The 21,994-nt window shown below is 44.0% G+C and overlaps 1 protein-coding gene across 2 annotated transcripts in view; it reads right to left on the minus strand.

The window, feature by feature from the left end:
- Positions 1–21,994, minus strand: part of RNF220 (ring finger protein 220) — a 224,732-nt gene that overhangs the window by 201,509 nt on the left and 1,229 nt on the right. The gene's annotated exons all lie outside the window — the stretch shown is intronic.

Raw genomic sequence — 21,994 nt, forward strand, 5'->3', positions numbered from 1 at the left:
TGTCTATCCCTCAAATGTACCAGGACACCCTTCTCCCAAACCCATATGTGCTTGCTCACCATTCATATTTTAATCCAAACATCACCTCCCGGGGCATACCCGGCACATTGGACACAGCGGATCATTTTTTATGACAAATAAATAATCATGTCACAATCAATCATGACAATTATTTTCCTGATTGATTCTTCAGTTTAACATAAGTGATTAATAATTTAAAAATAATGGTTTTAGGGGCACCTGGGTAGTTCAGTGGGTTAAGCGTCCAACTTCAGCTCAGGTCATGATCTCATGGTTCGTGAGTTTGACTGCATCAGACTCTCTGCTGTCAGCACAAAGCCCACTTCAGATCCTCTGTTCCCCTCTCTCTCTGCTTCTACCCTGCTCTGGTGTTCCTTGGGATATCAGGAACACTTGGGACCTTTTGACAATTGAGATTCTCAAACATAAATAAACATTAAAAAAATAAAAATAATAGTTTATTTTTTATTTTATAATTTTTTTTAAGTTTCTTTATTTCTGAGAGAGACAAAGAGAGACAGAGAGAGAGAGAGAGAAAGAGAGCGAGCGCATGAGCAGGAGAGGAGCAGAGAGAGGGAGACAGAATCCAAAGCAGGCTCCAGGCTCTGAGCCGTCAGCACAGAGCCTGACGCGGGGCTCGAACTCACGAACTGCGAGATCATGACCTGAGCCAAAGCCGGATGCTCAATTGACTAAGCCACCCAGGTGCCCCAAAAATAATACTTTATTTTTAAAGATAATCTAATTTGGAGCACCTGGGTGGCTTAGTCAGTTAAGCGTCCAACTTTGGCTCAGGTCATGATATCACAGTTTGTGGGTTTGAGTCCCGCATCGGGGTCTGTGCTGACAGCTCAGAGCCTGGAGCCTGCTTCGGATTCTGTGTCTCCCCCTCTCTCTGCCCCTCCCCCGCTTGTGCTCTGTCTCTCTCTGTCTCTTTCTCTCAAAGACAAATAATAAACATTAAAAAAATTTTTTAAAGATATTCTAATTTAGTAAACTTTTATTAGATGAACTAAAATGTGCAAATACTAAACAAAAATGTCACACCCCATTTCACAGTTTCACTGTTTCAGAATTTAAATGCAATTAAGAACTCCAAGAGGTCAAAAAGAATGGCAGACTGAAATAACTCAATTTATGTTTCTTTATCTTTATAATTAAGGTGCTCTCGCTGTTTATTTTGAATCTACCATTTACATGCAGGAGTGTGCAATATCACAGGAGCTGGAGTCCTAAGTGAGCCCAACTGCTTCTGAACTGCTAGACACTTGCTCTCAAAGCAAACCAAGTCTGCAGGTATCATGGGTCCACAATATAACTAAAAGTTCTCTCAGTTCTTCCTTATAGAATATAATGCTTATTAAAGAGTAAAATTTAAAATGTGCTACTTTAAAACTTTACACATATATTAGTAAAACTCAAGAGTAACCACAGCAAATTTTTAGAACTTAGACCAACAAAAGATATTTTCGGGGAGAAATATTTTAAAACTGATGCTGTTTAAAACTGCTAGCACATGATGACATGATGACACATAAAGCAAACCAACTTTAGTTGACTTTTGTTTTAAAATTCCTCTACAGACTAACATAGCACTCTACTCCCCTCACCAATGCACACTACACTCTATCACAGTAAAAAAGTTGTAAGTGCTGTTATATGGGGAAACACAGGTATTGTGAGAACAGAACAGGGTCAAAGGAGTAGGAGAAGAACAATGGAAGTATAATGTCCCAGAAGCCAAGGGAATGGGAAATCCAAGAAGGATGAAGTCAACGGTTGTATCCAATACTACAAAGGATCCCTCCTCTGAATCGGGTACCAGGGCCAACTGGGAGCAAGGCTTAGAGATCTCCCTTTACTACGTGAAAGGTAAAATCAACTCTACCTTCCTCTGGCTGGCATGTAAATTAATTCAAAGGGAAAACTTCTTATATTTGCTCTTAACCAGTTTTTAGCATCAAAGGCAGAAAGATAGAAGAACACGTATCATATTGAGCCAATGGCAGATCTGTGTTCTCCAGACTCGAATCCTACCAAGACCTCAGCCAATGGCCACCACCAACCCTGACCAGTGCATGAGGAAGGAAGAGAGCCCACTGAGAGGATGGCTTAGGGATAGTCTTCTGCCCTGCATCTACTTGGTCATAGTGCCAACTTGTGGGGAAAATCTCATACAATTGGGTACAAACAGAGCTGGTTAAGTGGGATACCATTAGTCCTCACATCTGTTCTCTGTTTACCCCATCTTGCTCACTTGAAGAAAGTAGCAAGTATGTGACCACCTTTAAGTGTCTTTTCATTTTTTTTTTTAATTTTTTTTTCCAACGTTTATTTATTTTTGGGACAGAGAGAGACAGAGCATGAACGGGGGAGGGGCAGAGAGAGAGGGAGACACAGAATCGGAAACAGGCTCCAGGCTCTGAGCCATCAGCCCAGAGCCCGACGCGGGGCTCGAACTCACGGACCGCGAGATCGTGACCCGGCTGAAGTCGGACGCCCAACCGACTGCGCCACCCAGGCGCCCCTCATTTTTAAACTCTCTTCACTGTATACCTCCTGGATCAGTCTGTACTTTTTGGATGGTGAAACAAAAACAACCATCAGTCAATTTAGCCTTTTTATAAACTAATTCAGAAAATTAATTTTGTAAACAACAACAACAACAAAATCAGACACTTTCACAGCAGTTGTGACTACACATACCATCACACTGTGCCATTTGGAAGACATGGAACCAATCAGTAATTAGTTCTAGAACTAGAGAAACGCCCCAGTTTTATCCAATCATCTAAGATTCAATCTTTATTATTTATTTATTTATTTATTTATTTAAATATTTATTTTTGAGAGAAAAAGAGAGAGACAGAGCATGAGCAGGGAGGGGCAGAGAGAGAGGAAGACACAGAATCTGGAGCAGGCTCCAGGCTCTGAGCTGTCACCACAGAGCCTGATGCGGGGCTCAAACTCACAAACTGCGAGATCATGACCTGAGCTGAAGTTGGACACTTAACCGACTGAGCCACCCAGGCGCCCCTCTGAACCTTGTTTTTTTTTTTTTTTTAATGTTTATTTATTTATTTTGAGAGAAAGAGAGAAAGAGTGGACAGAGTGACAGAAAGATTGGGGGAGAGATGATCCCAAGCAGACTCCATGCTCTGGTCAGCACAGAGCCTGATGTGGGGCTCGATCTCACAAACCGTGAGATCATGACCTGAGTCAAAATCAAGAGTTGAATGCTTAACCGACTGAGCCACCCAGGTGCCCTTCTCTGTAGCTTGTTTTACATATAAGCACATAGGGCCCTAACTTACTTTTAAAACCACTACATAGTATTCTACTATAGAGGTGTGTCATAATTTACTAATTTCCTATTAGTGTACATTTAGGCTGCTTCTGGTTTTTCAAATTACAAATCATACTATAAAGTACATACATCTTTATGTACTTGACCAAATACATGTAGGATAAATGCCTACAGTTGAATTGCATCAAAGGATATTCACATTTAAAATTTTCATAGATGGGTGCCTGGGTGGCTCAGTCGGTTAAGCAGCCGACTCTTGATTTTGGCTCAGATCATGATCTCACAGTGCTGACAGCTCAGAGCCTGGAGCCTGCTTCAGATTCTGTGTCTCCCTCTCTCTCTGCCTCTACCCCACTTGCACTCTCTCTCTCAAAAATAAATAAGCATTAAAAAAATTTTAAAGGGGTGTCTGGGTGGCTCAGTTGGTTAAGCATTGGACTTCAGCTTAGGTCATGATCTCATGGTCTGTGGGTTCGAGCCTGGTGTCGGGCTCTGAGCTGTCAGCACAGCTGAGAGCCTGCTTCAGGTTCTGTCTCCCTCTCTGTCTGCCCCTCCCCCACTTGTGTTCTGTCTCTCTCTCTCTCTCTTTCTCAAAATTAACATTTAAAGATTTTTTAAGTAAGTAAATAAAATTTTCATAGATATTGCCAAATTGCCCTCCAAAGAGACTACACCACTTTACACTCCCACCAACCATGTGTACAGGGCCAGGTGCCCCGCAGCTTCATCAATAATGGGTACATTATGGGGCACCTGGGTGGCTCAGCCGGTCATGATGTCACAGTTTGTGAGTTCAAGCCTCACGTCAGGCTCTGTGCTGACAGCTTGGAGCCTGGAGCCTGCTTCACGTTCTGTGTCTCCCCATCTCTCGGCCCCTCCCCTGCTCATGCTCTGTCTCTGTCTCTCAATAATAAACATTAAAAAAATTAAAAAAAAATAATAGATACATTATGACACAAATTGTTCATAATTCAATGAAATGCTTCAGATGTGTCATTGTCTTCCCGCCTCCAGCTTCAGGTATTTCCTTCTTTTTACCTTTCTGGTCACTTTTGGTTTTCTTCCTGCCCCCTCTGAGGAGACTATTCTATAGTTTTTTTTTTTTTTAATGTTTATTTATTTTTGAGAGAGAGACAGAGTGCAAGCGGGGGAGGGGCAGAGAGAAAGAGAGAGAGAGACAGAGACAGAGACAGAGAGAGAATCTAAAGAGGTTCCAGGCTCTGAGCTGTCAGCACAGAGCCCAACGCAGGGCTTGAACTCATGAACTGCGAGATCATGACCTGAGCCAAAGTTGGACACTTAACCAACTAAGCCACCCAGGCGCCCTTGTTCTGTACTTAAAAAAAAAAAATTTATTACTGAAGTATAGCTGACATACAATATTATATTAGTTTCAGTGTACAACATAATGATTCAACAATTCTCTACATTACACAGGTTCATCATGATAAATGTAGCCACCGCCTTATTACATGTTACTTATTACACATTACATATAATCTTATTACAATATTACTACCTTCCCTATGTTTCACTTCTCACCCCCATGACTTATTTATTGTATAACTAGAAGTCTGTACCTCTTAACCCCTTTCACTTGTCTCGCTGTACTTTTTTTCTACACTTACACTCTTAATTTCCTTTCCTCACTTCTCCAGCAACCTTGTTTTTCCTGCTCACAAATTTCCCTTATAGTTTTTATGCAGCTCAACAGGATTCAACAACAACCAAAAAACCCCACTCCTGCCCTGTTCTCCCAACCTGCTGGCACTCCTAAACCAAGAGAGAATGTTAATAGGGAAACCTGAAGATCTTTAATCGGGGCCAAAATATCAGAAGGAATGAATCCATCTTGGTGTAACTCTAAAGAAAAAGAACATTGAGAAGAATTCTGAATTGTTTCCTTTGTTAAAATAGAATCTGTTACTTTTCCCCCTACATTCCACTCCTGGATTTCCTCTCTTTGAATCAATAGTTCATAATTTTTATTAATTACTCTTTGTTTTTGTAGCTAGAATTGGAGAGGAGGCAAAAGTAAGGGTGGAAGGAAAGAAAGGAAAAATCCAAAAGTGGCTGATTGAAGAAGAGGAACAAATGGGCAGGAAGGGTAGAGGTAAAGAGGCAAAACACAACTAAAAAAAAAAAAAAAAAAAAAAAGCCAACTTAAGTCCTTAAAGAAAAGTTCTTTACTTTGGCTCCATCACCACCCCTTTCATTCCTGAGCTCTGAAAACAGGATCCTAGTGCAGGAATGGGTTGGAGGGTGGGGAACAGTGAAAGAGGGAGTGAAAGTATCCTATTCCTCAAACTACAACCCCCTCCTCACCCCCAACTTCTTATCCAGCAAAGCTCCACCACCAAGAATCAGCTTAATAGAATAAACCACTTAGGGCTGAGGCTCAGAGAAAGTCAAAGACCCCACAATCTCCTTGCCTATTAAGCTTCTTAGAAGTTAGAATGCTGCTAAAGAAAGTGATATTATGGCCAAGCTACTTAGAGAGAACACAAGGATGCTAAGTTGCGAAGAGGGAGGCCAGTGTGGGGGTTTATGAGCACTTATCATTAGCGAAAGATGATGGGGCAGGGGGTGGATATTAGAGTGGGAGCAAAAGCAGCCAGCGTGAGAACAGGTGCTCTTGTAGGTCTTCAAGCTGAGACAGAGGAGAAGGGTATCTGCAGAATCTATAAATGGGATGAGAATCTGGATAGAGAAGAAATAATTGTTTTCTTAGGATAAAGGGGAAAACATGGCTTCACGTAAGCTCCATGTAAGTAATCAGAGAGTAAGACAAATAAAGCAACCAGCAACAGTTCCTTCCTAGGTCAAATTTCCCAAAGATTTCTGGCATTCTGCCACTTCCTTGTCCTCTTCCCAGTATAGGGAGTCCACAGGCTCGCTATCTGAAAGGTTGGCAGTGTAGAGGGCAGGAACAAAACTAACCAAACCCTTTATCCCAAAATAAAGTCATGATGGCTCACTGGCCTTCCCCAGGTAGGAGTTTAGTATGGAATTCTGCTTATTTCCACCCTATGCTTTTTAGGATAAAGGTGGGGGCGGGGGGTGGAGATCATCACGTGAGCTCTAGTCCTCCTTGCTCCAGCCCTCATTTAACTGGAGCCAAGAAGAAAAGACAACATTATAGGTACCAACCCCTTAATGTCAACTGGGAATTTTTTTCAGCTATAGAAAGACCTGTCACAAACTGCACAAACCCGTAAGAGATCAGGGCTCACCGGTCACTGCCCCCATAATGTAATCAAGAATGGAGGCTAAGGGGGAAAGAATCTGGTTCAAGAGACTTCAGATCTGTCCCTGGGCCCTTGTAATAGTGATTATATCTAACATGTATTAAAGGCCTACTTTGCGCCAGGCACTATTCTTGGGACTTTATTTGTATTTTATATGAACTCACTTAATCCTTAGAACAACCCTAGGAGACTAGTACTAGTACCAGTCCCACTTTACCCTGAGGAAACTGAGGCACAGAAAGACTAGACCCATCTGTCCTGTCTCAGAGTTAGCTCTTCTCGAACTGCTCTGGCTGTGAAGTGCAGAGCATGCCAAAGGCGGGCTCTGTACCACAAAGAACATTAGGAGTTAGCAGATGCCAAACCATCTCCCCCTCTCTCCCATCAGGGGTATGTTTGACAAACTGGTTTTTGTTTTGTTTTGGATCATAACTAGTAAGCTCCAGGCAACACATTAGGTACTGAGAACAGAGGTGAGTAAGACAGTCCCTACCAAGGAACTCACAGTTGCAGGTAGGGTGGCAAAGGCCTGTGAGTGGGCCAAAATAAATTGTGCCCAAGGGCTGCCTCACTACAAAGGACTCCTACAATTTTTTCCAGTATGGACACAACCTGGCATACAGACGTGAGGTTCTGAGAAGTGTCTGGCACACAGAGAGTAGACACAAGCATTATTCTTATTAACTCAGGAATCTGACCCATAGGCTTCCCTCCCCTGGGGGTTTTCCTTCTTCCCATTGGCTCTGGAGCCAGACTGCCTGCGTTTGAATCTCATCTCTGCTATCCCTTTCTTTCGTGACAGTGGGTGTATTTCTTAAATGCTCTGGGCCTCAGTGTCCTCATCTGTAAAATGGAGATGATAACCATACCTATCAGGGAATTTATGAGGATTAAATACATGATTACTTGTAAAGCATGCAGAATAGTGTCTGACTGGTAGAAAGCACTCAAAGGTGTTAGCTCTTCTTATGAGGAGTAGTGCTCTGTGCCTGCCTTTGCCTGCAGTCATTTTACTTGCAATAAAAAGACTGAATTTAAATGCATCTGGTATGGTTAGTTTAAGGAGGATAGGAAGTCTCTGGGACTAAATAGGAGGAGAACAGTTCCCCTGGGAAGTTGGAGGAATAACCCTGGAACTTGTTAATTAAGATCTTGTTAATGAATCTGCTTGTTAATGGTCTATTAAATAATCACACAATGAAGTTTACCGCACAAGTAAAGCCTTTTTCAAATGCTTGCTCTTTCCAATCCTTCTGGCCCAGCTCAGACTTCTAAAGATCTTGCCTAAAGGGCAAGTCCTACCAAATCCTTCCAAATCTGATGACCCTCTTCATCTTATCACACTCGCCTGTAAAGCATGGCTATTCTTGCAGCCTAGGCAAGGTCTCTGGGACAGAAAGCCTCATCACCTCAATTCTGCTTATCATTCCTTGGGTAAAGCCATTACGCCTATAAGCCAAAATATTTCCTTCCACAGAGTAGGAACAGAGTCATGGGCCCTGGGAACTGAAAAAATAAAGGTGCTCCGAACTTTGCTGAGAAGAAACGCAGAAGGTGAATTTGTTTCAGTGGGAATCTGGCAAAATAGTATTTCAGCTCAGATGTCACAGATCTGTGTAGGAAGTGGCCTACCAACCTCCACTCACAAAGAGTCTACAAAACTTTTGTCCCAAACCACCTAGGAAAATAATGCTGCAGCCAGCGGCAGGGAATGCATTTCTTCTAGAGTCCAACTTCAAGGATGAAACTGCATGTAGGAGGGCTCCCTCTAGGTTGAACACTCAGGTATTTCATAAACTACGTTAGCCTCCCAAGACCATGCTGCTCCTTTAGACAGATGTTCTCAGAAGGGGATAAATAGATTATACAGTGTATGTGTATGTGCTATCTGTGGTCTATGTGTGTGTGTGCCATTTAGGTTACTTTTAGATTACAAAACACATCTGTGTTATCTTTTCTGATTCAACAGCCCCGTAAGGTAGGGCAAGGATTTTTTTTGCCACCTTTCATTTTATATACGAGGCTCTGGGGCTCAAAGAGACAGTGATTTACCCAAAGGTACACAGCTAGTAAATGAGAAGCCGGAGCTTCTGGCTCTGTGAGCTTGCCCTGTCACTGAGCTGTTTCCAAAGCTTCTATTTCTAGTCATCACTTCCCACTTGTAAATGTGCCAGGGGGTGCCCAGCCCTGCGGTGGATCCTGTGTGGTCCTTCAGACTATGTCAGAGTGGGTAGAGCCAGCTGGCAACACTCAGCATAACACAGCCGAGGAAACAGTGACCCTGGGTTCACTTATTCTCACAACAAATATTTATTGAGCCAGGTGCTACATGGGGAGAAACACTGGATAGAATCACACAAGGAGATAGACATGGGCCCATGGAGGAGGGATAATTAGGCAAATAATTACATTACAATGTGACGGATATTTTAAAAGGGGAGGGTATGTTGGGAAAAGGATACCACCCCCCAAGTCCATGAGCAAAGTTGATGAGAGTATCCACTAATGTACAGGTGTCTGAACCACCTGAACCTCAAACCAAGCCCCTACTCACGGTTCATTTAACCTTCTTTCCACTGGCAGCTGTCCCCAGCAGTGTTAAAGCTTGAAGCAGAGAGCCAATCTGCAGGTGTTGGTGACTAATTCAGCCTCTGAGAGATTCCTCTAACCCTCCAACCCTCCACTAACCCTTATTTCTTTACAAATGAGCATTTTAGCATAAGAAGAAAGCTTAAGGGCTGGGGAAGGGGAGAGAGGAGGCTGGCAAAACCCCCCTCTAGCCCCAACTCGGCAGTATAACAGCAGTGAGAAGCCAAGCTGGCTGGAGCCCAAGAAGCACCAAAGCGCACACTGGCTCCCTCACATCTGGCTAAGCACTGTGAGCCCCTCCACTGGGCCACCTTATAACTACAATATTACACCAAGAAAGGGGCTGTCTGAGCGTGTACAATCAGCTGGTGGGCAATAAGGGAGGAAAAGGGAAACAACCTGAGGAGGAGCAAAGGCCAAGGGGGCAACTAGAGGCAGTTGGACAGATCGTACCCACAACAGAAGAAGAACTGTCAGGAGCAGAGCCTGAATCTTCACTCCTACCAGTCCAGGCTTCTGGGCCGAATCCCAGCCTCTTCCTCCTCTCTACTTGCCTAAGCTGAGTTCCCTTCCTTCAAAGCTGTACTCCTTTGTGAAAGCTTCCCTCTGAGACTCTCACCCTTGGTGAGTGATGCATATACTTTAAGGAGTCTAAGAATCACCTGCTTGCTAAATATACACATTGCCAGGCCACATTCCCTGTGATTCTGAGTAGGAGGTCTGGAGTGGGCCTAGGGAATCTGCATTATAAATAATATTTCCACCCCAACCCCAAGCCACCCCCTCTTCCACCACCACCACAAATGGTAGGGAAGCTCATGGTTCTTAGATCACACTTTAAGAAACCTAGCCTTGGGAATGACTCCTCCTGAAATCCCAGAGCCCTTGTTGTCTGTTATCTCATATTATCATTTTTTTCATATATACATCTTAACCACTCACCTTAACCATAAGGCTCTCAAGAAGAGGAAGTATCATCTACTTTTTTGACTCCTCTGCAAACAGCCCTGAGCACAGCACTCTACAGGAAACACTGTGGATGTTGAGCAGTGACAATGATAAGAGGCCAAGGGAAGGAAAACCACAGCAGGGATGGCAGAGCACCGAGGCCCCTGCTGAAGGGAACTGTTGTTAGTATGCTGATGCGGGCCAGGCTGGGACAACGGTTTGCCTTGCCTTCTTTTTTTCTTTCTTCAATAGTCTTGGCACTACACACCTAACCTCCCTCATGAAAGTCGCGCCTGAGCAAAGCACCTCCCATAGGAAACTTTGCCAAGAAATCTTGCCAAGAATCCTGGGTGCTATGTGGCTTAGTTTAAACGGTCAGGGAGTACTCTAGATCTTGAGACCTAACAGGTCCCTGTGCAAGCAAAGTATACAGCTGAGCATGAACTTGAGTAAAAAGACCAGGACCTATGATCTATCCCCCTAAAGATCATCAGGGTAATAATAATGGTCTTCCATATTCAACAAATATTTCCAGAGTACTTTGGGCCAAGCATGGTTCTGGGTGCTTGTGGGTCTTAAGATGTCATATGTCAGCAGAAAGTATTCTATAGTGACTTATCTTTAGAAAGTTACTTGTTTTTGTTTTTGTTTGCACAGCAAAGGAAACCACCAACAAAACAGCAATCTGCTGAATGGGAGAAGATATTTGCAAATGATACATCTGATGAGGGGTTAATATCCAAAATATATAGAGCACTTATACAAGTCGATACAAAAAAAACCAAAAAACACAACAACAAATGATCTGATGAAAAGTGGGCAAAGGACCTGAATAGACATTTTTCCAAAGAGGACATACAGATGGGTGACAGACACATGAAAACATGCTCAACACTGCAAATCATCAGGGAAATGCAAATAAAAACTACAGTGAGATATTATCTTATACCTGTCAGAATGGCTAGAATCAAAAACACAAAAAATAACAAGTGTTGGCTAGGATGTGGAGGAAAAGTGCACTGTTGGTAAGAATACGAATTGGTGCAGCCACTGTGGAAAATAGTATGGATTATTCTCAAAAAATTAAAACTAGAATTACCATATGATCCCATAATTCCACTAGTGTGTATTTACCCATAGAAAATAAAAACACTAATTTGAAAAGATACATGCACCCCTATGTTTATTATAGCATTATTTACAATAGCCAAGATATGCAAGCAACTCAAGTGCATATCTGTAGATGAATGACAAAGAAAATATTGATATATGTATCTATATATGTATTGATATATGTATGTATGTGTGTATATATATGTACATATATATATAATGGAATATTATTCAGCCATAAAAAAAAGAATGAGATCTTGCCATTTGCAACAACATGTAGGGTGCTAGAGGGTAAAATGTTAAGTCAGTGAGAGAAAGATAAATACCATATGATTTTACTCATATGTGGAGTTAAAGAAACAAAACAAACAAAGAAAAAAAGAGACAAAAAACCAGACTCTCAAATACAGAGGATAAACTGGTGGTTACCAGAGGGGAAGTGAGTGGGGGTCTGGGTGAAATAGGTGAAGGGCATTAAGAGGACACTTTTCTTGATGAGCACTGAGTAATGTATAGAATTTTGAATTATTATATTGTATGCCTGATACTAATGTAATACTGTTATGTTAATTATGCTTCAATAAAGCAAACAAACAAACACAACAAAACAAAGTTACTTTAAAAGCAAGCCCCTATATGATGTTGGGCTTCAGAACCACATAAGCACCAAATGTACCTTTCTCAAGAATGACTGGCTATAGGATGAAGTACTGTAGACATCTGAGGTCATGTCTCAGGTCCTGGCAGACAAAAATTCTATTTTTACCTTATTGTGAGCAATCCTTGGCAGCTCTGGAGTTCTTTCTTCCACTCTTAGATGCTATACTTTGTCCAGAAAAGCAAACTGCCACACCTAGCCCCTTTGAATAAGTAACTCCTTTTTGAATTCCAGATATCAGCTAAAGGTCACTTGCTCCAGAAAGTTATCCTGACTCATAGACAAGATTAGGTGCTCCTGCTTCTAATCCATGGCATTTTATACTTCCCTTATGATAGTACTTTTTACTACATCTTGCAATTGCTTGCTAAACCTTAAGCTCTAGTAAGGCTGGGACTATAATCTGTTTTGCTCATTATTGTATCCCCAGCACCTAGCATAGTGCCTGGAACAAGGCAGGTACTTAGTAAATACTGATTGAATAATTATGTGAATAAATGAATGCATCATACTAGCAAGATGGAAACTGAATCATGCCTCACGTACTCTGCCAGTTTTATCCATAAGGCACCAATAAACGCCTAAGATAAGCAGCATTATTCCTTCTACGCTGCCAGAGTGTATGGAGGTGGAACTGTGGCTCACAGGATCCTCCCTATACAGACTCCAGGAGGCACTTTCCATGACCAAAGATGGATTCAATGCTCCAAAGTCAATATAATGTCACCTAGAGCCTGACAGTTAAACAGGCCATAAACCACAATGCCAGCTCTGTCACAACTTGATGGTAAGATCTCTTTCAAGTCATTCAACTTCTCATAGATCCAGCTTTCTCATGAAGAGGGTATTTGGCCCTTCAGGAGCAGGTACTTTCTTTAAATAAAGAACAAATGACAGTGAAAAGCTACCCACACCATGATGGGAAGTTGGGAGAAGAGGGAAGTATTTGCAGTGAGGCATCTCTGCAGTTAGGAAAGGGTTAAGCTCAAATGTCTGTCTGGGATCTCTTACCAGTAAATCAGCCTTGACTGCTGCTCAGGCTGAATGAAGCCCCACCAGGTTGGCCTGTCAGGAAGGAAGCCCATGCGTCCAGACTTTTGTTGTTCTAAGGATTTTTTTTTTTTTTTTAATTTTACTGCTCAGGAAGGAAGCCAAAGCCTAGGCCCTAACTGCAGTCCTGCTGATTACTTGCCCTAGCATGCGCTACGCCTTTACCTCTCCATCTACCTCTTGGATCCAACTCTTCTCTTTTCTGAATTCCTTCCTTACAATGACTTTGGCATTTGGGCCTAAATCTCAGACCTCCCCCCTTCTTTAACAACTGAAAATTAAGAATGTTGAGCATTTCCCTTCCTACCTCCCGTATTCTTTTGTCTCTATGTGGAAAGGACTGAGGATAGGGAGAGAGGAGAAGTGGGTGCTCTTCACCACCAACAGTGATCTGAATCCCTTCTCTTCAATGGAGCCATGAAGGAACTGATAAGGATTGAGGTGTCAGTCTCCACTGGTCTCCAGTGGCTACTCCTGCTACATACATAAGTGAACAGAAGACTTCAAATACAAGCAACTATATTTAAATAACAGACTCAAATCCAAGGTCCTCAGGCAGAAGGTCAGTCTTGCCCACTCCCATCCCCCTACTCCCCACCTCTCCCACTGACATGCAGAATCATTCTCTGATATTCCCAAGCCCCATGGGGCTTTCTTTCTACAAAGAAGAAAACATTGAGTTTATTTGTGCACTCAGGGTAATGGACAGCCCTCTTTTAGTCCTAGGAAAATGCACACAGACACCATGGAAGAGGCCTATCCCCGCCCAACCCTGCCCTCCCCTTCCCCTGCTAATCCCTCCCCAGCAGCTCCCCCAGCTCAGTCCTGCTGCTGTATTTCTCTCCTGACCTACAAGGCCCCTTCAAGCCCCGTCCTAAGCCTCCCCCAAGCAGAGACAATCCATCATGCTGTGGGACTGTGACACACACAGATGGGGGAAGGTTCACAGATTTCTCTCACACAGGCAAGAGGGTAAAAGTGCCTGTATAACTTAAAATCTAGCGACATACTAGAAACTCTGGTACTTTGAATTCTAATACTAGTCAAATACCATTACAGAAAATCTGATTACATGTAGTCCAAATTTCTACCACAAACAAATTCTAATGGCCCATTTATTTCAAGCAATATCTGATAATACCAAGTTCCAGAATAAGAAAATATGATGAGATCTAGATACCCTGACCTGGGCCACTGCCTAGATACCTAACCCTGGTCAAGTCCCTTCCTTACTCAGACTTGGTTTCTTTAACTCTGATATTGTCTTGCTTCTAAATAAAATGGAGGGAGAAAGAGGTCAGAGGGCCACCAGGGCTAATCCTGGTGGGTGGGTAATAATGAAGGGAGGTGAAGCAGCTGGCTATCATAGAAAAGGGCTCTGAGACTCTCCCTTTTTCCACACTGCCATAAGGCATGAGTGTGTGAAAGGGTCCTGCATATATGCTAGTTGTTAATGACCATGTGTTTGGCTATATTGGTGCTTCTGACAATGAAGATTATGCCACCAGATTATCCTTGAAATAAGTCATTACGTATGGAAGGCTTATTATGTATGAGGAACTGTTCTAAGCATTATCTATGTACTTAATCTCATTCAGTCCTTCACAACAATCCTTTAAGGTTATAATTCCCATTTTACAGGTGAGAATACCAAGGCCCAGGGAGGCCAAGTAATGTGCCCAGGGACACAGAGTAAGTAAGTTATATTGTCTCCCCACCTTTGACTTGAAACACCTCCAGGGTGAGGCTCAAAGGGGTCACCACAACATTTATTCCTCTAACAGGTATTTATTATGCTAGGCCACTCTGACTTGGTATAAATCACACCCCAAAAAGCAAGGCCAAATGAGAGCACTATAGGATTAGCTGGCACCTAAATGGGAATCATATACCTGAAAATAAACCAAAGGTCTCTCCAGGGCTGGCCCTTGCCCCCTCCCTACAGCTTTCCCACTGTCTGCTGCTCTAAGATGGATGCAAAGCCATAAGTCTCAGCCTGCAAATGAATTTCAGTGGAAAAAGACAACCCTCATCTGGTGAGTCACACTCGGGCTTACTGGGCTTGATTTCTCATGAGACTGTACCAAAGGTTCCTTCTTCACACATACAGCTCTAGACTTCCCTAAAGCTCTATGTCTGCCGAACAGAATGTCCGGGACGCAGCACCATGTCTTTCCCCCAAAACACAACTTTCATTTCCTCTAGGTCATCTTCAATCAGAACACATTCCACGGAGAAAATTGACGGTCAAATGTCTGAATTGCCAGATGGTTATATGTGTCTACAAAACCCCCACACCACTTGTCTGCTTCCAGCTTCAACCAGGACCTGGGTAGGAACTTGTTTTTCTAAAATACACATCAAAAGCAGATCAGCATTTGTGGACTCCATGATAGGGGATGTAATGCTGTGAGAAAACATTTGGGAAGGGGATAGCCTCTGATCCTAGGTTTCTAGAGAGTTAGGTGAGAAAAGCAAATTTTAAATTATTTGTTAAGCTATGAAAGATTTTTTGGCACCCCAAATAATCAACACAATAGGTCCATATTTGAGAAAGGTAATTTCACATATCTCTCAAAAAACTCCCTACCTACTTTGGTCATTATGATACCCCAAGGCATAAATAAATTCTTCCTTTCTTTCCTCAAACCTCTACACCTTTGGGATAGCACAGTCTTATAGATATTATCCAGAGCAATGCTGAAGAGTGGCAAACTGAGGAAAACTTGGAGGAAACATTATAGTTACCACCATTAATTTATTCAATACGCAACTAACACTTACTGAACCCTTCAATGTGATTAGCAACAATGCCAAAAAAAAAATTTTTTTTTAGCACTAAAACTAAACTGTAGTTAAGATCATAGAAAAGTCAAATCCATTGGGTAAAAATGGAAGTGAATGAATTCCTCCCATTTATATAAGCATCTACCAGGTTAACTGATTCATACCACAGCCTATCATTTCTCCAGGCCTAAACCTATAGTCCCAAATCAGGATCTTTTCTTGGAAAAGGAATAAGAAAGAGACTAAGTAGGTGAAAGTTCTTTTGCAGAAAAATCTCCTCCTTGCCCATAAAGAAATATTTACAAATTCGCACCTGCAGCACACACTTTTAGGCTATACAGGATAAAAATAGACTCTGTTCAGCCACAAATGCCACAATTTAAATGGTATTTTTTAAAATGTGAAGGCATTTTAGTTGCTATACAGCAATAAGTTATCCTTAAGTCTGCAGTTCATCTGTCTTTAAGAGGAGTAAAATGGCACTGGGAAATGCTGTTAAACTGTTGGAAGAGAAAATTCAAATCCATAAATTATTGTAGTTTTGGTGTTCAAATCCTGCGGATTTTACACTTAAAATGTATCATCACCCCAAATCCCAAGTGTTTATAAGGAGTACATTCCGGATGTGGTTAATAAGAGTTAAAAATATGAAAAACCATTATGAAAATATAACTCTATTAAATGTATTGTCACTCTAAATGCCGAGTATTTACAAAGAATACATTTCAATGTGTGCTAATATTTATTAACCAGATGGATGTAGTTAACAAGGGTTAAAAATAACAAAAACTAATATAAAAATATAATTCTATTTTTTCAGTTTCCTCTTCCCTGCCTAATGAGGAAAGGGGATGGGGAAGGAGAGCAACTTTTGTTATTAGGACACAATGTGTGTTTCTTGTTTTCAAACAAAAAAGGGCCACCAAATAATCAACCTAGGGCCGCTGACCGGAAGGCAGCCCCGGAAAACTTCCCGTGGGAAGAGTTCCAGAAATTGCCCGGACTTTAACAAGCCCCGCTGTGCTGGCTGCGAGACTCAGACGGTCAGAGGCGACCAAGACTCGCCGCGCCCGAATACCAGCTATCCTGCGGATTCACGAACCCCTGGACTTTGGGAAACATTCCCTGGAACGTTTTACAGATTTGAAAAGCAAGACGGGAAAAACATTTCGAATCTACAGGAGAAACCTCAAAGTCCTCGGGTGCCGAGGGAAATGCTAGCTCCTGATGCGCGTGTACACACGTCCCTCCTCATCGACGCGCCCCGGCGCCCTCTCCACGCCCTCCTCCCACTCCCACTCCCCCCCCTCCAGTCCCCCAGCCCCCCTCCCCGCACGCAGGGCACCCAACGACCGCGCGGGGTCCCCTCGCCCTTCACTCCGCCACCCGCCCACGTGCACCTCCCGCCCTGTCCCGTGTCAGCCTGACACCCGCGTGGGCGTGCCCCTCTCCCCGGTCACACTCGCTCAGTGTCCCCTCACCCCGTCTCCACACACTCTGCGGCTCAGACCGCTGTACAGGAAGCCGACCGAGGGTTCGGTTCCTAGTGCGACCTGGGGACGCGCGACGTGGAGGGCGGGGCGGGGTGGGGGACCAGACCGGCCCGCGGGGTCCCGGCCGCAGCCTGCGGCTGCGGTGGTAGCGCGGGGCTCGCCCGGCCCTGGGGCAGCGCCGGGAGTTCTCCCGCAGTCTCCGAGTCCGGCCGAGCGACGGCGAGGTCACCAACATTTCTCAAACCACTTAAAAGCCATCTCAGTGGCGGAGGCTAGGGAGTCCTTTCCAAGTGAGCCAACGGTGCCAGCTCTGTGGTCCTTCCAGCCCCCTGGCCGGGCCTCGCGCCTCTCCGCGCCCCCTCCCCCAAACGATCAATTACCAGCCACCCTTCTGCCGGGAGCGGCGAGGGGCTGGCTGGCGGCCGCGAGGAAACGGCAGCCCGGATCACTTCTGCATGACAATTGATGGGAGGGAGGGCGCGAGGCGAGGAGGGAGGACGGCTGCGGTGTCCGTTTTCTCACCATGGTGATTAGGCATTCCGGCCGCGCGAGGAGGCAGCCGCCGACCAGAGCGGCGCGGTGTGGAGCGAGGACAGGGGAAGAGAGCGGGAGCGGGAGCGAGCCCAGCCGCCGGGCGGGCGGGCGGGCGGGCGGCGGGCGAGCAGCGCGCTGAGCCAAGCCAAGCCAGGCCAGATGGCTCTGCAGCCATCAGGGACTGCTCCCGTCCAGCCCGGCCCCACTTTAGCTGTGCAAACATTTCTTTATCCCAACAAGACAATTAAACCCAGCAGCATGAAAAGGAGTCTCCATGACTGTGCTGGGAGTGAACAACCAGAAACAACCACACATCACAGGGAGTTCTTGCCCTCCACCCCCAGAGGGAGGAGAAAAGGGGCTCAGGGAGAAACTGGGGAGCAGCTGAGCAACAACCGGGCTAGGTCTGGGCAACTCAGTACAGACGGAACCATCTGACCCACCTCCTCTGGTGATTTGCTGGCCCTTTCACAGTGGTCATCTGCTCCAGCTACAATCCAGAAGTTGAGCCTGGTGACAACTGCCCCAGCAAGAACAATCCTCCTAAAAGCCCAGTTTAGGGTCCCTGGCCACCCCAATCCCAGAGCCTTGGGAAGTATCCCCCTTAATCCTACCCCCACAATGTAGCCAGGACTCCTCATTCCAGGCTGCCCTTGGGCCTACATGGGCTCAGTTGAGTGATTCTTAGGACACAGGGTGTTCAGTGATACATGCCTTCATAAAGACACATTCTCAGGGTACAAAATACCATCTACTATTCAGGGCTTTTGGGGCCCAAGAATGACTTTTCAAATACATCAAAGATGAGAGCAAAGCAGAACATCCAAGAACTGCTGTGAGCCACCAGGTTTCCTACCTACCTGTGAAATCTGCCTGACACAGGGAAGGGCCAGGGAAGCAGGGACACTTTAGGGTCATTGCCCATTGCATGTCCCTGAGGTAAATCAGAAGGCAGGGCCAGTCACTGCTCCAACTGGTGCAGTTCTGGTTCCTCTCAGCTCTCTGGTGAGCGTGCATACTAGCCAACTCCAATTTGGGCTGAGTGGAATGACTGGCAGGCTGGCCAAAAAAACCTGTGTCACCCAGGCAAGAATCTGGGCATGAGCGGGGGTGGCTACAGAGAACAATCGGGAAATGCACATGATAAGAGCCAGGGCACTGAGGGGGTAATAAATGTATAGATTCTAGCACAAGGCAGCAGACAATACTTATCTTCCCTTTTGTTGTAAAGTTTCCTTAATGAGGAAATGTTTATTTTAAAAGCCCTGGGAAACATATCTGTAGACACTTCATATGTAAGACACACGTGGACTATTCGTAATTGGTCCATAAATTTTAGCATCATTTCCCTGGACAAGAAGCCTTGGAGACTGGTTCAGGGAGTGACAATAAACAGGAGTTACCTCAGTTCCCTTCCTGGGGAATTACGCATCCTCCATGAATAGCTTCTCACAAAACACGTCTCCCTTTTTCCAGGGCAAATAAGTTAGTCCTGTCGAGTCAAGGCTTCCTTTCTCCATAGACCCCAACACCTACCTCATGAATCACCTGTGATGCCAGGTAGATGAACAGGCAAGCAAACCGGAATCATCTACTAAGAGAAACAATACTTTACCCAAATAGCTACATTTCAGTACAAAAATGCATATTTCGTCACAAAAGAAATCCTGCCTATCAGTACCCAGATTTAAGGCAAGCACACGTGTGCATTACACCATGTCTGCAGGCCCCTCTTTGAAATGCTCTCACATGTGGACATATCTGCATATGGATGCAGTGTGTGAGCAGGGGGTGGCTGCGACAGTAAAAACTGTCAGTGTTTCCACTGTAAAACTGATTTTTCATTGACCTAAAACTCAGTCATAAAACTTCTACTCTAAGTAAAGGACACACACACACACATCCCCATACTGAAAAAAAACCCCGCCCCTGAAAAAAACCCCTAAAGCTAAGTGCCTATTTAGGAGGTTTACTGTTGTATTTAATTAAAACATTTTTTTTTACATTTTATGAGAAAATTTATTTATATGAGGAGAACTGAAAAATAAGTCACCACATCAGAAATTAACTCTAAGTTTTAAGAATAAAAAACCAGAATATACATGGTTAATTTTGGCAATCTGACCAAAAGCCACTGCATCCTATTACTTTGCTCTTTCCAACACTTTCTATCCTCTCTTCTTGCCTTCCCATCCCCCTCACTGCCCCATCTGCCCCTTAAGCTCTCCTTTTGGAAGCAGTCTTGTACACTGTCACTCGATTATCTGAGAAATATTACTTATTTCAAAACGGTTCTGTAGGGAGGACCTGAAAGGCATCTAGTGGGAATAATCAGGCCTTCTAACGGCCCTTAAATATGTATTTACATAAAACAGACCATAAATATTCTGACACACGTCGGCATATGACAGGAACCAAGAAAGCTGCTGCAGACTTTGCCCCAGTGCCTCTTCAGCCCTTCCCTACAGAAAACTGTTTCTCCCACCTTCCCAAAACTCAAAATCAAAAGCACAAATGCTACCCAGTACAACCCTGGGAGGGCTGCTATGCCACCTAAGGGAAGAAAAGGAGGAAGGAGCCCTGGATCACAGGCTAAGAGGCTCCTGTTCATTTTGCACCTTTGTTTCTTGTTGAAGATTGGTCACGAATGCAACTCTCAATAATAAGGTGGGTGTGCAAACGCCCTACACTCACAGACACGCCTAGAGGTTTTACGTTTGTGTGATAGAGAAAAAAGAACACAAAGTACTCTCTAAAGGAAGAATATTTTAAACAAATAAAAGGGGAAAGGGCTCCAATTTATATAATACTACAGTTTCAAATAAAGAAGTTTCCCCACCCTTCTGATCAGAATCTCATTAATTTCAAGGTCAGAATTCCATTTCACTTTGGGAGATAGACTCATTTAATTTTTCTCCACCCAGGCGTATTCCTGTGTGAGGGATCCATCTCCATGGGGGATGGCACCACCACACAATGCAAACCAGGCAAACAGAAGAGTTATGGCTTTGACACTCGGAAAGGGAATGGATAGCCACATCTATGAGTTCTGACTTGACTAACAAGCTTCCTCCTGCTCTGGGGGTCTGACACAGGTTTGGGCTAAAAAGAGAGAAAAATGGAGACAAGCTGGATTTGTTAGGAGAGAAGAAAGGAATCTTGATCTCCAGATGTTACTTTGTAGCATATTAGTTTTGAGAGGATTTCATTTTCAACTTGTATTTGGAGAAAAAGGGGGCAGAATCTGTCACAACCTCACCCAGGGCAGCTTTAGCCAGAGGTCAGATTACAGCTAGCCTTGATCACTTGCACATTGACAAATGAAAACTGCGCTGAAGTAAAACAAAACAGAGCAACACAAAGCCAGCACGTTCGGGAGGTATACCCAAAAAGCAAGATGGTAACACACACGTCAGCTGTCCAGAAGGGGAGCCGGTGGAAGGAGCTGAAGGGAAGTGAGAACACACGGGCACTTGTGCTGGCATACAGCAGCTTCTCCCTTAAGTGGGGAGGTCTCGGGCTTACAGACGCTGACATAAAAGACACACTTGCAACATATTTCAAAACCAAAGGGCGATGGATTTACAAGGCAGGTTGATTTTATGATGACTTTTATTGAAAAGGTACGCTGGGTTTAGGCAGATGCCTTTTAGCGCAGGAAAGTTAACACAGTGCCTAATTCAAGGAGACAGCCTGAGGAAGCAGTGCCGACAGGGGAGAGAGCTGCAATGTCTCTATTACTCTCCTCGGCATCATAAAGAGAAGAGAAGAAAAAATGGTATTCGTGTTGGTGGTTATAGAGAGGACAGGAGCACAAAAAATACAGAAGAGGGGAAAGCAAACCTCAGATGTAGTTTTCTTAAGAAAATAAAATGAAGCAAATCTCAGAACAAAGGGTTGGGTGGAAAAACACCCTCAGTTCATAAATTCTCACCAGGCTTGAAGAAAACTGCTCTGCCTACCCACAGCCCAAAAGCATCAGAACACAATTATTTTCTGATTCTATTAGAGGAGAAGATTGTAGGGTTCAGCACTCCTGGTCTACAAGTTCCAAACAAAGGTTTAGTTCTAACTATTACCAAGGGTAGCCAAAGCTCAACAAGGCACTTGGAGAACACAAGAAAGCTGTTCCATAAGCAGAAATTAATAATAGTTGTGAACATCAAATATGGAGCAGTCACACAGGTCAACCGTGTCTAGTCCTAAAAGTGAGCCCAAGGATAAGCATCCAGCAAACCTGTTAAAT

This window comes from Prionailurus viverrinus, chromosome C1 (genome assembly GCF_022837055.1).
Source record: "Prionailurus viverrinus isolate Anna chromosome C1, UM_Priviv_1.0, whole genome shotgun sequence".
In the NCBI taxonomy this organism is placed as follows: Eukaryota; Metazoa; Chordata; class Mammalia; order Carnivora; family Felidae; genus Prionailurus; species Prionailurus viverrinus.